General features: G+C 40.0%; 1 pseudogene; it reads left to right on the top strand.

Moving 5' to 3' along the window:
- The first annotated feature begins 1,721 nt into the window (after positions 1-1,721).
- LOC102156007 overlaps positions 1,722-12,512 on the top strand; it is a 31,091-nt pseudogene continuing 20,300 nt past the window's right edge.

The following is a 12,512-nucleotide window of genomic DNA, read 5'->3' as shown; positions in this document are numbered from 1 at the left end:
CACGGTTTGTACCTACCAGGATCTTGGAAGAGGCAATCTAATAGAAACAGTGAAGATAATAACTTTAGCTCAGGGCTCTCCCTGTGTTCTCCCTGGTAATACTAAATGACCTTCAGCCCAGTAATCATCTGTTGAATGAATGTGTGAATGAGACTTCAGAAGCAAGACTAGGATTGCATGCCCTCTAAAAGTAAATCAGTAGTTATCCCAAAAATGCCTAAGGCCTTCATCCAGTGACTGAATACATTTCTCCACATACCCCACTCTTCACAACACCTCCATGAGTATTTCAGACTTTTGATAACACTTGTCCTGTCTCTGTTTCTTCTGAATTTCATGGGACACATACATCACTTGGCTGCACCTCCACAGTTTCTGCATCAATAGGTCAGGAGTGGGACCTATGAATTTTTATCTAACATTCCCAGGTGATGCTGCTGCCTGCTGGTCTACATAGCTCTTTGCTTGCAAGCCCCTGCTCTAAACCATCCACCACCTCAGTTTATTTCCCAAAAGATGTAATAATACTATTACTTTCCTCCTCATACTTTTCTAGATTACCATTGCCCATAAAATCAAAATTAATCCCCAGAGTTCAGTGTTAAAAGCCTTCACTATTTGGCTTCTGCCTATTTTCCATTTAAATTTTTTTCATCAGATTGAGACTTCGTTACGTGCCAGGAACTCTAATAAGTCCTATAGGCTTCGGGCCAAGGGATACAAATGCCAACAAGACTTTCTTGGTCAACTGAAAAGGATTCCACCTCATGGTCTCCTGGTTAATAAGGATTGAAAAGTGTCCATTGGATTTAGCAACCAAAAATTCAATGAAAACTGTTGTAATGGACCAGTGGGAGCAAAAGTAGGTCACAGTGAATTGAAGTGTGGGTAAAGAGGTAGGATAGTAGGGCTTGGGTGTGAAAGCACTGAAGAGAGAGAACACGATAGCACATCTAGGATGTTTTGTCTTTCAAGAAGTTTAGGACCATCTCAGACTTTCACACTGGAGAGAAGGCAAAACTGCAGATGAATGTGTTCGAGGGAGATTCACTGGAGAGTAAGTTGAGAAAGCCTCCACCTGGCTGATTCTCTTTTCTTGGAGAAAAGGAAAAGATGACAGGGTCAGAGGCTCAAAAGTGGAGATGTGCTAAATAACTGCTTTCTGAGGAGTGAGAGAGGTCCTGGCTACAATAGACAGGGTTGCCAGGCTATTTAGAAGAGGGGTCCATGACTTGCCACTGACAGAATTTCTCAATTTGCATTCAGATTTTGTTGCTGGAAATAGAGAGTAGGACTATTTCTGTAATTGGAGTAAACGAAACTGAAAGCACTACTGGAAATAGAATCTGAAACAGATAAATCTGTGGCTCAGAAAATTCTGAGCCTTACCCAGTAGATAAAATTTCAAACATGGGAAAAACGGGAAATTTGAAAAGCTACTACAAATAACATAATGGAAAAAATGAATTCTGTAGCTTTAACTCAAGCAATTATTTTCATGAGAGACTAAGACAATGTAGGTCACTTGGTTATCAAGCTTCAACGCAGGCAAGTGGGAAGCGTGTATCTCGCATAAAAGGCAGTTTATAAGAGGCTAGTCAGTATACAGGATGTGGAGGAAAGCCAAGCCAGAGCCACACACGGTTTCAGATCTGCAACTTAAAGCAAAGGCAAATAAATGTAGAAGGAGGAGGACTCTTCTAGGGGAAAGACGCAACAGAATGGGGAGTGATGACGGAGAAGAGGAAGTTATAAAGAGGAAGGCCATTGCTACACTGACAGTGGAGAACTCGGGTTCTAACCCTCCTCTGTCACTGCTGGGCACTGTTCCACCTCCCGTAGCCTCTGTGTTCTCATCTGTGAAGACTGGCATTGAACTTGGTGCTCGTTAGGGGAACTGAAAGCTCATACCCTAGAAAGATCATAAATTTTAAGAAGCCTGTGATGGAAAATCTCCCCAGCCCCGGCATGAACAGCAGAACTGAGCTGAAAAGAATAGAAAGGAAGTGTGGTTTCATTTCAGAAGAAACTGTGAGGTGCTTTTACAGCAAGATATTTCTATGATCATCTGTGATGAAAAAGAAAAGACAACAGAATCAACCCGGCTCATAAACAGCCATACAATTCTCTATGTACTGTCTGTAGAAAAAAAAAAAAGACTGGAAGTCTTGACATCTTATTACTCACCCACATTCTTATATCAGGGAAAATATTTCTCTTAGGAGTAACAGTGGGATGATTTAGCCACACAATCAGAACTTGGGTCATCTGCAGTTCAGCTCCTGATAACTGGCTCGGACATTTCCACCTGTGCATGGAAAATGAAGATGTGAAGCACTGTGAAAATCTGTGGTAGAGCATCATTTATTCTGTCAGTATAGCTGCCATTTATTCTGAAATTACATCTTTCCTATTATGGGAGTGGAATATTTCTTTCATAAAGTGACAGTGACAGTAGAGGGTAGGTTTTTATTTTTATTTATTTAATTTTGAGTCCTTACTTGTTATAAATTAAAAACCACAATCTTATGTCTGTGATTAATTTGAGTTCTCCAGAAAAATAAAACCAGTATGTTTAATATATATGTGTAAATATTTGTATACGTGTGTGTGTGTGTGTGTGTGTGTATGCCCCCAAATGCACACACACAGAAAAGGAGACTGATTTTAGGGAATTGGCTCACACAGTTGTGGGTGCTGGCAAGTCCAAAATTTGCAGGGCAGGCTGGAAATTCCAGAAAAAATTAATGTTGTAGTCTTGAAGCCAAAAGTAATCTGGAGGCAGAACCCCTCCCTTCCAGCAAATCTCAATCTTTTCTCTCAAGGCCTTCAACTGATTGGATGAGGCCCACCAACACTGTGGAGTGTAATCTGCCTTATTCCAAGTCTATTGATTTAAATATTAATCACATCAAAACAATACTTTCACAGCAACATCTAGACTGGTGTTGGCCAAAGAACTAAGCACCACGACCTAATCCAGTTGACACGTGAATTCAACCATCATAGTTGGTCACTATTTTTTATTTTAATATTCCATGCATTTGATATGTCTGAACACCACGGGTCTGATATTAACTCATTGATGGGCGCTGCTAAGCAGCACTACCCCTAAAACTGTCAGTTTAGGTTATGATCTCCAGAGAAGGAAATGCACACAACAGGCTCTTCTACTATTCTGAATGTTTCCACGTTCTAAGAGGGCTTAGAGGAATAACTTTCATCATTTCTTACATAATCTTCTGAGTAACAAAGACAGTTATCTACCAATATGTTTTCTCTTAATCTGGTGTTGGTCTTAAATTATTTGAAACCTGAATGTTATACAAAAAGTAAAAGATTGGGGGATCCCTGGGTGGCGCAGTGGTTTAGCACCTGCCTTTGGCCCAGGGCACAGTCCTGGAGACCTGGGATCGAATCCCACGTCGGGCTCCTGGTGCATGGAGCCTGCTTCTCCCTCTGCCTGTGTCTCTGTCTCTGTCTCTCTCTGTGTGTGTGACTGTCATAAATAAATAAATAATTTTTTTAATAAAGTAAAAGATTGGGATGCCTGAGTGGCTCTCAGTTAAGTGTCTGCCTTCAGCTCGGGTCATGATACCAGGATCCTGGGATCCAGCCCCATGTCTGGCTCCCTGCTCAGTGGGGAGCATGCTCCTCCCTCTCCCTCTGCCATTCCCCCTGCTTGTGCTCTCTCTCAAATAAACAAAATCTTTTTTTCTTTTAAAGTTAAAGTTATAATACAGCCCCCAGTAGATTCAATACCTAATAATTTTAGACGAATTGCTAAAGGTTTTGGAATATTGAATGTTTGGTTTGTATATCTCTTATCTTTGGTCTCTCCTACCCCTACCACACAAATAATTCTCTAGAATTATTTTGTATCAGAAAGATGCCACCAAATCTCAAACACCATTATCCCAAAGCAAACATTCTTGAAACAACTTTACGTGGTCCTGGGTCATAGAAGAGCCCTAGTGCTCCCCACAATTAACTGGGTAAATAAATTTCTGGCTACCTCGCAGTGGGGAGTTTGTTCCTTTTTTGTCCTGATCAGATAGCTCTGAAACTAGAAAATGCAGCTAAGTTGCTGTTACACTGCTTCTCAGAAAAGCACCAGAAAACAATGTGGGGGCCTTGTGTGCTGCTGCTCTTCAGGGAGATAGGGGGAGCTTCCCTTAACAGAAAAGAAAATGCAGGGGGAGTTGAGCTACAGACATAGAAAGCCACATTTCCTTTGCTGTTTCCATCTCTTTTCATCTTCATACCTGTGTGAACAAAGCACAGCAAATAGAAGTTCACATCCTGCTGGGCTACCCTGCTTCTTATCAAAGTATGGAGGGAATTTCTATCCCAGACTGACACAGACTCGTCTCATCTCAGAGAACAAAGTGCCCCAGCCTGTGAGATACATAAACATCATAGGCAATGACTAAACAAGTGGTGCTAAAGGGGCCTTCAAGAGTGTCATAGCTTTGATTTGATTTGATTTTGTTTTCTTGTAGGAGAACCCTTCAAAATAAAAAGATCCTTTAAGAACATATATATGAATGTAGAGATGCTGCTACTGTTCTACATGAAAGACCATGGAGATTCTCGGAGCAAAGCTCCCTTCACACCTTCTCAGTGACTGTCCTCCCAGATCCCCCAAACTGTCACCTGCACCAAAGTGTAGGTCAGTTTTGAGTGACTACAGCCTAGGGTATCTACAAAGCGCTGTAAGAAACTGCTGATCTAGTCTCACCTCCTGAAGTAGCCTAAATGGCTTAAGAAACTTTTAAGCATTTTACAGAGCTCATTAGCCACAGAGGCAAGGACCAAATCTCAAATCCCCTAATTCCATTTCCAGAGCTCCTGTGATATACCACCTGTACCTAGGTTCCTAGTTTTTATTTCTATCACACAAGATCTCCTGCCAAGGATATTTCTGTAGGATATTTCTGCATACTCTGATGGGCCACAGAAAAAAAACAAGAGTGGAAAACACAGGGAAAAGAAAAAAAAAAAATAGGGCAAGTTTTCTCTGCTAAGTAAAGCAAGGTTTTGTCTGAGCCAGGACAACTGTGAGTGAATCCAGAGAGTATCCTAGATGTCCTCATACTGGAAGCCAATCAGGATAGGCTACAGGAACAGTTGTTATCAGAACCTGAAGACAACAAGTCCCTTCCCTACATCAAAAAGGCAGTTTCAGCAAAATTCATTCTGAGAAAAAATGAAAGCTTATAAATGCTCATTGCTATTACCTAGAAAAAAGGAAGACATATACCACATTGCTCCTAAATGGTTCTTCAAGACAGAAGTGCTAAAGTCATATATTATTGCAGTAGTATGTTCAATGGACTGTGCACAATGTGGGTGGAAACTCCTCTGTCAACAGAAAGAAAATGACAACAGCATGTCTAAAATCCAAATGCCCCGGGATCCCTGGGTGGCGCAGCGGTTTAGCGCCTGCCTTTGGCCCAGGGCGCGATCCTGGAGACCCGGGATCGAATCCCACGTTGGGCTCTCGGTGCATGGAGCCTGCTTCTCCCTCTGCCTGTGTCTCTGCCTCTCTCTCTCTGTGACTATCATAAATAAATAAAATTTTTAAAAAATAAAAATAAATAAAAAATAAAAATAAAATCCAAGTGCCCCATATTCTATATATATTATATTAATCTCTCTTGAAGAAATGACATGTTTCTGAACCACATCCTAGAACCAATGAGAAGACTAAGGTAGTTGGACCAGCAATGCTCATTAAGCCAAATTCCAATCCCATACCCAAGTGAATTTGAAATGGAAACTTAGATACAAGGAAACTTTAGAAGAAGATCTGAAACTGTTAGGTAAATAACCTCTTCTTAGTCATTACCACTAACTTAATGCTCATTAAAAGTAAAAGGAAAAAAAAAAGTAAAAGGAGGCCCTATCCAATTACCCACTGCTTGGTTTCCTGTTGTGCTAATAGACAGGAAGAGATATAGAGACTACTGCAAAGCAAGAACTGGTGTCTGAATGCAGCCTGCAGCTTGGCCACATGTCTAGGGGAGCTGAATTGTTCTGATCAGTCAACTTAGGTGAAATTACATTACTGGAGATGCTAGAAATAGTATGAGCAAAATGCCCTAAGAAAAGTCAAGAAGTTTGTGTTGCCTCTTCCCCTTTCCTTCTAGAACAATTCGGTGTAAGAACTACTAGGTGAGACAAATAAGCAGGTGTCCAGAGGGTGAGAGGGGGGCTTGCTGGTGCAGGGTGTTAGAGCTGGGGGTTGGGGACAGCGCTGACGCAGGGGGATGGACCACCAGAGAGATAAGGAAGGCGCCAATCGGGCATCAGGAAAGATAAAAGCCTGGCTGTGGGGTGTCAGAGCCTCAGTGGGCTGATGAGGGCATCTGTAGGACATAGATGGAGAGTTGGTTACATCACAAAGATTGAGCAAATAAATATATTAAGGATAATGAGAACCTGGTTTCTCACTCCTGAAGAGTTACAAATTGGAAAGGGAGAATACTAGAATGAACTCTGTGGGCTTGACTGGAATTGAAGATAATAGAGAAAACTCATAATTTTCAAGGTAGATATAGAGGAATATAGGTGCAAACACATGTAAACACATTTATATGTGCTTGTCCCCTGGAAGAGTCTGTTAGACTGACCCTAGATAAAAGCATCAAGTATCACTTAGAACCAAACCTTAATTTCTACAAATCATTCTCTACTAAATCAGGCCCTTTGGGGAAATGATTGACTGTAGGGCTAGGGTAGGAAAAGAACATAAGTCTTTTTGTTCCAAAAAGTTAGAAAAGTGCTCAAAAAATGATGTGGACGTGTCAAAAGAACACAGAAGCCACATTAGAGGGACCCCTATTGACTAAATCAGAGACCATTTAGGTATCAAAACAATTAGTGAATCAACTGAATAAAATGGGAAAATATGTGTCTGTACTGATTTTAAAAAGTGAATAAATTATCATGAGAGATGGAAGAGTTGTATAATCTCAAAACACCTCCCCCTAAATAATTATGACTTACAAATTATAGAAGTAGAAAAGAATAACTTTAAGACTCCACCTTAATCAAGTGATCAAAGTGATGCTGAGGAGTGAGGGTGAAGGTGGGGTGGGAAGAGGCATGTGGCTGCTATTTTCCATCAGAAAATGCAAACTGACTTTTTTAATGATATAAATGTAAAACTGAGGAAAAAAAATCGAATTGGAAAACATTTAATACAAATTTTTGACTATTATTCTTAAGTTTTATTCACTGAAAGCTAGAAAATAAAGAATTTTATGTATTAAGGCTATTTCCTGATAACATAGCACTTAAAAAATGAATGATAAGGTTTTTACAAAGGAAAAAAAAATCATATAATGGCTCTCATCACAGATCCTGATCCTTAGAGTTTCAAATGTTACCAATCTGAAAGAATCAATTCAAAAATGTAGTGAATACTATTATTTGTTATTGTAGGTAATAAAATACTATCTGGCACGTAGTCTTCCTAAACAGCAAGCATGGTTCTTCGTGCTTTATATAATTTATGACATTTAACTTTCAAAACTTCTATAAGAGGTAGGTATAATTATTATCCCCACTCTACAGATCAGAAAACTGAGGTACAGAGAATTTAAGAACCAAGTGCCACATCACACAATTAGAGGAGTGAACTCAGGAGTTTCACTCTTAGACCTGTGAATTTAATCATTACACAGGCAGTTTTAATCCTTAACTCTAACCTTAGTTATTTTTTTTAATATTTTATTTATTAATTCATGAGAGACACAGAGAAAGAGGCAGAGACACCGGCAGAAGGAGAAGCAGGCCTGGGATCACAACCTGAGCCAAAGGCGGACACTCAACCCCTGAGCCACCCAGGCATCCCAGCTACTCAGGCGTCCCTAACCCATAGTTCTATCTCTCCTCACATATTTACTTGATTATCTAAGATCTACGAACATTGTTTAGGAGCTGTCTTTTGCCACCATGACTATCTCAACCTTAATTCTAAATCTAAAGCCTTGGTTATTAAATAGCCTTCTAATTCTCTCAGTTATGCCCTCATTGTGTGCCTTCAGAAATTCATGTGTTAAAACCTTAGCTCTCAATGAGATAGGGTTAGGAGCTGGGGCATTTGGGAGGTAATTGGGTTTAGGTGAGGTCATGAGGGAGGGGGCCCACAATGGGATTAGTGTCCTCCTAAAAAGAAGACAGAACAGAATGTTCTCTCTTGCAACATATAAACCCCCTTCCTCCTTCTGCCCCCTTAGCCTTATGAAGACATAGTGAAAAAGCAGACATCCGCAAGCCAGAAAAAGAGCTCTCATGGGGATCCAAATCACCCAATATCTTGATCTTGGACTTCTTGGCCTCCAGAAATGTGAGAAATAAATATTTGTTGTTTAAACCACCCAGTTTGTGATTTTGTTATAGAGCCTGAGCTGACCAACATACTCCCCCAATGCCCAGACTCTCCCCATCCTTAGCCATAGTCCAGGCTATCTCCCATGTCAGCTTTCAAAGACATCTATCCAAGCCACGTTCATATTTAAAAATGTGTGGATGATATGTTGCTTTAGGGTGGGGTTTAAACCCATCAGGAGGGTATTCGATATTCTGCATGTTTGAACCCAATTACTTTTACTAACTTTATTTCTCACTACATTTTTCAATGTTCTCTCCAGCTAAGTCCCCAAGAATATCCTATACAACCCCTTCTCTCTGCCTCTATATATGCTTTCTGTTTCTGGAATGTCCTGCCCATATTCTCTCTCTCTCTCTCTCTCTCTCTCTCTCTCTCTCCAGAAATTTATTTTTACCTTTTGAGACCCACTTTTAAGCATTTAATCTTCTGAAAAGATTTCCCAAATTTCTGTGCTTCCTTAACACTTTGCTTATGGCTCTATTCTGGAAAGCATTTATTTAGGATCAGTTTCAGCCAAAGACTAAAAATGCCCTAAGGGCAAGGACAGTATCTCCTTGTCTTTGTATCCTCAATGCTTGCAGAGACTGGTAGTAAATGCTTATTAAATTAATGTTGAGGGAATGAATTGGATCTATGAATACACTTTCCAAATTTTGATAGCCATTAACTTCAGCTGCAGTAGTAATTTTAATAAGTAGAGGTTTATTTTAGAGATAATCTTGCTTATCTAACTTCCTAACATTGCAGTTTTCCTTCAGTTCCACATCCAGTTCACTGATCAACTATCAAACTGAAGGATAGCTTGTCATTACATCTGCAGTGAGTCACTTGCCTGGGGAAAAGCACATGTCACACATTTACATTTTGCCCTTGAGGTAAAAACACTTTTTTGTTTGCAGAAAAGAGCTAGAGTCTTGAAAACTAAAACAGTAAATCCAATGCTGACTGTGGCCAGTGATGAAAATCTAGTATCATTTAGAAAAATGTACAGTTTTTGGAGGCATGTTCTTGGTATTGAGCTGGTTATTTGTAACCATTATTACTACTAATGATTGGCCAATTCCAAAGTCCCACTAAGATGACTTGTACAAACACAGCCTATAACAAGCTCTTTGGCCAAGACATTTCTTTGAGAAGGTTTTTCAGCTGCTAACTACATGACTGATGACCTTAAAATTTCCATTGGAAGAAGAGGCTCAACATTTGCATGAAAGGTCACTCTGGGGGAGGGCAGTGAGAGCGATGGCTAAGGACACATCCCCGAGGAGGCACCTACAATATTCTAGATGGCCTGCCTCAATGGAAGGAGACAGAAACATTTCTTTCAAGTACCCTTCTGTAGCATGATTTGAAGTAGAGACTGCCATAGTTGAGATGCACAGGGGCGCACGCACATACAAACACACACACTTCCAATTTCTGTGTCTACCAACATGATGTAGCCCACTTGAGCCTACAAATTAGATTCTTCTCTGGGTAGCAGTAGTATAAAAGAAGAGCACTGAACTAGAAGTCAGGATATTTGACCAGAGGACTTGGGATAAATGATAATAGCAAATAACGACAAAACAACAGAGATCGAGTGCCATAAAGTGCTCTAATGGTTTACATATATTAAATGAGTTAGTCTCCTAAGAAACCTAAGAGGTGGGTACTATTACTTTATGGATGGGAGACTGAGGCACAAGATTGAGTTGACCACATAGGAAGCTTATAAGTGGTGAAGTTGGGGTTTGAGACCAGGCATTCTGGCTAACAAGGTCTGGGCTCAGCTGCTAGCTCCAACGTTTAGTAATTCTAGTATCAATGTACAAAATGTACTGCTCTTAACTCCTGTTAGGATTCTATTTGTTTGGGTTTTTAAGCATCCGCAGATTTGCCTTGCAAACAGCCCTCATGCTAAAGAGTTTCTATGAAAGGAGAGATATTATACATTCAATTAGTCATGTGATATTAATTAAATGGACCAGATCATAGGTGATCTTTTAGTTTAAAAACTAGGAGACAACTAACAAAAGAGGCTGTTTCTTCAGCTAGCATCCAAATGCCTATTCATAAACCCATCCCCAGGTCTCATTTTGCAACAGACACATAAACCGGCATCTCTCGTAATTCAACAATCAGCACCCCATCACATCCTGCATCCCCTTTAATACCAATGAAGTGAAAAATGCTTCTCTTAAGAAACAGAAAGTAAAATCATGTTGAAAGCACTTTAGATTTAACCCCTCTGGCATGCACGAGTGTTCTCTGTTTGGAAAAGCTCTGGAAGCACTATTCAGCTACTTCATGACTCTTAAAATATTGCATCACTTGATACTAACAATCAACATAAATAAATGTTCAGAAATTAAGCCAAGTGAGAGCAGGGGAGTGTGCTGAATGAGATAGGCCCCCAGGGGGTTTGCAGCGCTTGAGTGGCTAGCAACCTGATCTCAGCAAAAATGTCTGGTAAACTTGATTTGTCTTATCATTTCACAGCTCCACTGCCACCAAGATTAAACTCTGGGATTTCATTTCTTTACCCAGAGTGGGAACGTATCCGACTGTAGCTGTTTTTCCGTCTGCAAATTTTATGGGGGCAGTGAACTAGAGTATATTGTGTTATTAAACCCTAACCAGGCAGTAAATTACAGAGAGAAAAACAAAAGTGAATTCTGCTGAGAAGGATGGTTTTTGTTTTTTAAGTGAATGGCTAACTCTACCTTACTCTGAATGAGAGAATCGTGAAACATTTCTTAGGAATTTGTCATCATACTTCATCTTTATTTTGTCTTTAGTTTAGCGGTGGAAGCAATATTTAAAAGAAAGTTTCCACAGGAGGAAGGGACACGGAGGGAACACTGATGCCCTAGCAGATGTGACAGTTGCCAAGTAAACCCTGTTTCAATAACTCTTAGAACTTTGCTTTTAAGTCCGTGGTTAAATATGCAGGGGACGCAGGGGAGAGAATCAAACTCAAATTATTTCAACCTTTTCAGCTGTCCTGAAATTGTTGAAAATTAGTAGCAACATCTTTTGCTTACGGAGTTCAAATTTTGCAGGAGGAGGTGATGAGGAATGAAGGAGGCAGAGTAAAGCCATAAAATAGACAAAAAGCATTTTTGCTCCAATTGTGTAAAGAGTAGGGAGGGGATGGGGGCAGGAAGGTGAATGGCAGTTCCCTGGGAGGCTGAAGAGTGTAGGCCTCCCATCAAACCTATTTCTCTGAGCTCTTGCAATCTCCACCTCCACCCCTAAAGCTGGAGCAGAAATTGGGAGATGAAGGGCCCGGTATCTTTATCTTAGGGAAGCACAAAACTCAGTAGTTTCTGTGCTTCCCTCAATGATGACTGACACAAGCAATCACCAGAAGACCCTTATTAAACACTCATGTGTGTCACACTATAAAAACAAACAAACAAACAAACAAACAAACCCATATGTGGGATATTCTCCATCTATCCATGCCCCCTCACTCCCATTGTTCAAAACAATGATGAAGAAATAAAACTGAAGCAACATCATCACACATCATGGGATGGGAATTAACATTGTAGTTTAGTAGCTAGAGAACCTGAGGTTCTAAGAAGTTGCTATACTTTTCATTTCCACAAAGCTTCAAAGGTTCCATTGTAGCCATTTTTGAGAACACAGAATTGTTGCTCAAGGTCAAAACTGCCTGTTGCAGGAATTCTGGGTCTTCAGGAGCCTCCTTTTTTAACAAGTTCTCAGACAATAAAGAATTGGCAGGATGAAACTTTGTACACTTTTTCTTTTAAAAAGGGTCACATTGAAATGTTCCCCCAAATTAATGTAATCATGAAAGTCTTAAGCATCACATGGTTTCTTCAGAAACAGATTCTTTTCCACCCTCCTAAGAGAGAGTTAAGGAATCTATTTGCACTATAAATGATGATCAGCAAAAAAACCAAACCAACCAAACAAACAAAAACCACCAGAAGATAAAGGAATCTTACTGGAAATTGAAGAATTCAGAAATGTATAAAGGTCTATGAGTCTCAAAGATGATTCACCTTTAATTTTGCTGAGAAAACTAATTAGCTCTTCCTCAAGAGGGTTCTGTAAAACAAGGCTTTATCAAGGATCTTTTTTTAAAAAAGTGGAGTGA

The sequence above is a fragment of the Canis lupus genome, chromosome 31, assembly GCF_011100685.1.
Source record: "Canis lupus familiaris isolate Mischka breed German Shepherd chromosome 31, alternate assembly UU_Cfam_GSD_1.0, whole genome shotgun sequence".
Lineage (NCBI taxonomy): Eukaryota > Metazoa > Chordata > Mammalia > Carnivora > Canidae > Canis > Canis lupus.
The sequence above is the reverse complement of the archived record's forward strand: the minus strand, read 5'-3'. Positions and strand labels throughout refer to the sequence as shown.